Source organism: Vitis riparia, chromosome 18 (genome assembly GCF_004353265.1).
Source record: "Vitis riparia cultivar Riparia Gloire de Montpellier isolate 1030 chromosome 18, EGFV_Vit.rip_1.0, whole genome shotgun sequence".
Taxonomy (NCBI): domain Eukaryota; kingdom Viridiplantae; phylum Streptophyta; class Magnoliopsida; order Vitales; family Vitaceae; genus Vitis; species Vitis riparia.
The window spans coordinates 7699974-7705973 of record NC_048448.1 but is presented as its reverse complement, the minus strand read 5'-3'; positions in this window follow the sequence as shown (position 1 = coordinate 7705973).

Sequence of the window (6000 nt, the reverse complement as noted above, 5' to 3'; positions counted from 1 at the left end):
TAAAATTACTGTCAAACATACTCTAAATCATAAATAATGGGAGTTTTTTTTTTTTTTTTGAAAAAGAATACATATGGATTATAGGGTGTGAAAAAGGAAATAAATAAATAATGTGATTTTTCTGGACGTATGAAGAAAAAAAAGGTAGATGTGTACAGCAGTGTAGTGTAGGGTTAAAAAAAAAATGGATGCGTTTGGACGGATTGGGAAGGAAGTTAAATGTGAGGAAACAAAAAAAAGAAAAATGTTTTTATTATTATTATGATAATAAATGGTAGAGTTGGTGTAGAGCAGTTGGGGAAAAAATAAAAATAAAAATTCAAGTCCATGACTATTATTTAAAAGTGGAAAAGAAAAAGGTATTAGTTAGTATAACAACAACAATAATAATAGTTTTTGGTACAAGTTTTAATTTGATTTAAATACATAAAGAAATAAATAGTTAGGATAAAATTAGGAAGAAATATGAATTTTATAAAAATTTGGAAACTCACTAAATTAATTTATTATTGTTTAAGAAGTTGAAAATAATATTATTGATAATAATGTTAACATAGGAAATTAATTAGAATTACTAAAACTAAATAAAATATTTTTAGAATAGTCAAATTTATATCTTTAGATAAATAACCAATAATAAATCTTGTATATATTATTATGTTAGGTGATAAGTAAATTCTTCAAACTCAATTCTTCAAGATTTTAAGCGATTCTTCAAAGTAAGGGAAATTAATGCAAATTTTGTAAAAAGAAATAATTTTATTTTTATATATTTTGAAATGTGTAAAAATATTATTTTTATTTCTATGCATGGATCACATAAATGTTTTGCATGAAAAATATGTTTTTAACATTTTTTTAATAAAAAAATGAAAATTGTGGAAATATGATCTTTGTTTTTTAAGTTTGAATTAATGAAATAAAGTGTTTGATTCTAGTTTTTATGGTCCTAGTTCACGGGTTATAATAGTTTACCTTATGACTCTAGTTAATGGGTTATAATTATTGATATTTGGTTTTATTCACCTTAAATTAAGCATATTTGAAAGTAGTCACTCATTTGTAAAGTCTCACTTAACTAAACATCATTTGTTATATAATAATAAGAGTGAAAATATTTGAAATGTGTTCAATTTAGATTTGATATGAAATGGTTTTAATAGATATGAAAATGTTTGGTTGAGTAATTTAAAATGTATTAGTATATTTGAACTCAAACGTTTTTATGAAAATTGTCGTATCTTATATCTCCTATTTGCAAGTATAATTGAAATTATTTGATTAGTGAAACTGTATAAGTGTTTCTTATTGGGCTTTGAGTTCATCATTTTTTGTTGATAAATTTTTTCAGGTACTCTCAATTCGGACGAGAAGTGGAGGTTAGAGGGGAATTTGACTTTATTAGGATGTTTGTTTAAACTCTTTGTTGGGACTTTGTTTAATGTCATAATTCGATTTCTATTAGCTATCGCTCAAGTTTGAAATTGCTTGAACAATAATACTTTATTTGATATGTTAGTTTTAAAGGTGATATTTAGAGATGTGAGAATTTTGTTCCATTACTCTGAAAAGGAAATTGGTAATTGATAATTTCTAATTACAAGATGAATGTTTGTGTCGTTTCCACTTGTAACGTTTAGGCTTGAGATGTGAAATAACCGTCATGCCCTTTAAGTGGGTTTTGAGGCGTGGTAACTTTTATCTATTTTATTATGAAAGAGTCCAACCATGTTTAAGTTGTATTGAATGGTTTATGTAGATAATGAGCCAAAGTGATGGTAGATTTTTATTCATTTCTACACTTGGTGTATATTATTTTGTAAAAAGTTACCTAATGTTATGTTTACAAATATTAACTAATAATCTTTGAATATGAGTTATAGAGTATGCCACTATCCGATTAATTGTCTTATACAACATGAATTTGACCTATTCGTGAAAAAAAATTACTTTATTTTTTATAATTCTCACTTTCCTTTTACTATGATCACACTACTTATGATATTATTATAGGCTACAAAGTTGCTCTTGTGTTTATTAGTAACATGAATAAAAGTTGATCATTGTATATTCGCCACTCGTTATAGTATCAATACATGGGACACCCATTATGGTGTTAATGCATGGAACGTCGATTACGTCCTCATGATTGATGAGATGTGAACTATGTAGTGGAAATTCTTCGACCACTGTAATTATGGGAGAAATCATCTCACATAAAATGCATCATAATAAGGGCGAATCTTTTTTCATGGTTACCTAGCAGAAATGCTAGCTCTAGGTAATAAACATCCCGTCCAATTTACTTATTATTGGATTGACTTGTATCCCTAGTGCATTGAGTGCTCCTATATCCTCCTTTTCCCCCTATTCTCCTCTCCAAATTTCCTATGGGATTAAATCATGAGCAAGAAAATCCGTATAAGAGGGTCAATTCAAGTAGATGTATCATTTAGTTATGTAGTGACCCTTTTTAAATTCTCCGAGGTGTCCCAAAAGTATTACTTAGTGTTTATTAGATATAGGACTCTTTATTTCATTGTTTCTTATTATTCTTTTGTTGATCATCTTTTATTTATTTATTTATTTTTTTGCTTAGGCTTCTTTTGAAGGTACTATGGATGACTATAAGTCCTCTGTTTATCATTTTCATATTCATCCTTACGTAAAAGTTCAAGCATTCCTTCAAAATGATGAGTTCATGCTTTACACCCAAAAGAAAGTTTCATTTTGGTGGAGCACTTGAAGATGGGGCTTCATTAATTTGTTTCACTACATCATTTTAATCATAATACTATCAAACATCTTGATAGTGGTGGTAGTCATGAATTTGACTCCTAATTATTTTATTTTTATTTATTTATTTATTTTATTTTTTTGTATCGAGTTGAAAATCATAGTATTAAGACTTGCTATATTTACCTTAGTAATAAGTCTTGATGCTTGGTTTCTAGAATTAATCCTCAATTCTAAGAAGAAGTAGTAAGAGTAGGATTTTGGAATAGAATGAGAGAGGTTGAATGTATCAATTGGTGTTTTTCTTGTTAACTTTCCATCCTTCCAAAACATCTCTTGCTTTTCACGATCAAGTCTCCTTTCCATATCTTTTACATGTTTGTGGAATCTTTTGGATTGCAAAGAGTCATAATTGTTAGTTTGCATTTGCACCATGGCAATTAAATATTTTCAGTGCTTCCCACAAACATGACAACTCCATTCACCCTCTAATTGCCTTGCAATATTTCTCTTGGAAAATTCATTCAATCAATCGTTCTACGCATACATGGTTAGAATGAGGAGGTACTAGAGTAATCAATGTCTTTCTAATAGTCAAGTTAGTCATAAATGATCATAAAGTTCAATAAAGAGAGAGTGGATAAATTTCACCTACCATCAAAGACGTTTGCTTTAGTTTTTATAGTGCTTACTCTCAATATGATCATGTCATTTGTGTTGGTGTTATAGGTACCCAGACCACTTTTATGTTTAATGGTAGTATGAGTAGATTATATATTAGTCGCCCATTACAATGTCAATGCATGGGATGCCCATTTAATGTTTGATTAGAGGAGTGACTCAAGCATGATAAGTCGGTTGATAGCCAATCCAAGCTAAAACTAAGGATAAATCAAATCTACCTACAACCTAATATAATTTAATTTGTAACCTTAGTTACCCCAACTTAAGCTTAACCCAAAAATCTATTTCTATGAGCTTTGGTTGAAATCAAGTTAGACTTCGTTGAAGAAAAATGTTTGAGTTGGACTCAAATTCGTCGAATTGAGGGGGTTATATGGGTTAGTTAGGTCAAAACTTGAGTTAGCTTATTAGATGAGGTTGGGTTGCACGGGAAAAAAAACGCAAAAAGGTGCATAATAAATTAGCAAGTGAAAAAAAAAAAAAAAAAACTTACCCATGGAAGTTTACATTTTAGTATATACAAGAATAAAACATATATAGTAATCTTATGGATATTAGATAGGACAATTTAATTTTAAGATATATATATATATATATACTATTGTTATTATTAAATATTTTATTTGGGTTCAGGTTATCTAATGTTTAAGTCCAAGCCTAACTCAAATTTTATCAAGTTGGGTTGGATTGAACTCCGAAATTGCACCCCTAATATTAATGCATGAGATGTTTATTATGGTATTAAGGAACCGCGCATCTCTTACATCCTCATAAATCTTTTACATCTTTTGAATGTGATTCCTTCTTTTAAATTCAAAGTCATATCTTCCTACAGTATATTATTTAGTTTTCGTAGAATTGTATTTTCAAAATATGGGTTGAACCTTTTTTAAAAAATTATTTTCATAAAAAAGAAACATAAATTAGCTGACTCTAAGGCATCAAAGATATTAGTTTGATAATAAATTTGAAAGGGTTTTTACGAGTGACCTTTTTAAGGGCTTAGAGGGCATTTAGACCCAAACTCTATCTAATGACCGGGCATGTAGGAACTTCTTTCACCGCCGCCAGATTATTGAATTGGCTGTGGGAGACCACAATTTTGCCAATTGGTTACTAAAAATATTGCACCCAAACACGACCGCCCTTTCATCTTTTTTCTTTTCCCTTCTCTTCTAGAAAGGGTTGGGGTTTGTATAATTCATTTTCAATCTTTTCTTTTCCCTTCTCTTCTAGAAAGGGTTGGGTGTTTGCGTTATCTATCATCCTTGTTTTCCTTGCCCACCAAACCACACCGTTGGACCCGGAAAAACCGTACAGATCATCCATACAAACGACTTGTCAAAGGAAGCTTCTTGGAAGATTTACCCTGCAATTCCATGTCTGCTGGTGAGGATGGAGTTATCTGCCAAGACTGCCATACTATCTAAAATTTTGAATAAAAAATACGAAGCACTCAAATTAAAGCCAATATAAAATTATTATAAATTTCATGCATCTGACTATTGCACCTTCATTTTTTTCTATGATTGATAGAACACTGCAGTCTAAAACTTCAATTTCCTTATTTGTTGGAGTATAATTTTATCAAGTACAGACTGCAAAATGAGAACACAGCTTAGAAGAACCATTAAAAGAGAGCGCTCTTTTCAACTTGGAGTATACCATATGTAAAACAAAGCATTCATCTTGTGTCCTACATCAACTTGCAATCGGCCTTTCCATATTCTGAAACGTTCTAGCTGGTTCATTACTAGTCTTCTCCTTCTTCTTCTTCTTCTTCTTCTTCTTCTTCTTCTTTTTAAGGAAAAAAAAAAGGAAAAGTAAAAAAAGAAAAAAAAAATCCATTTCGTAAGGCCCATTGTTATTAAACAAGTTCCCATCCAAACATCCATTTGCTAGCTTCCCAAGTTATGTGAAGACTTGACTAGTATTTTAGAGTAGTTTCACTGCTCACGTGCTGCGAGCCTTACGTGAGCTTGACACATTGATTATCCCTCTTTCTACTAAAAATCCAAGAAGGTGGGTACTCTTTCATTGTATCAGAGTATTAATTCCAGCCACCCCAATGTCATCTTCGAGTGTCTTTCTTATAAAGTTGCCGACCAACTACACATTGGACCCCAGTTTGGTGGGGCACAGCTACTCAATCGTATCATAATCTTCTTTAGCTAATAAAATGGTAAACACAGGGAGATCCATATAGAGATGAGAATCAAAGGTGGAACTCATGAATTGAGATAAATTATGCATACTAGTCGGTCTATATGATGATGATAATAATGAGTAAAAAGAGTTGAAACTTATTATAAGAGGAGGACCACTCTATTGGGTTTGTGAAATAAAATTATATCAGTCCCCATTAGATGACTAGACTCATCGCCCATGCGGTCGTGAATATACGGTTACATTCAGTGCATTTGATCCTTGAGTTGACCCTTCTTAATTTTTGGGGTTTTTCCCTCTAGTTTTTTCTTTTCTAACTGAGGATCGGTTTAGGCCTTCAGGCTGAAGAGTATTCAAATTTGTGCCCCACACGAAAAGGCTACTGTGAGATTTTTTATTTTCCATTTCCCAATC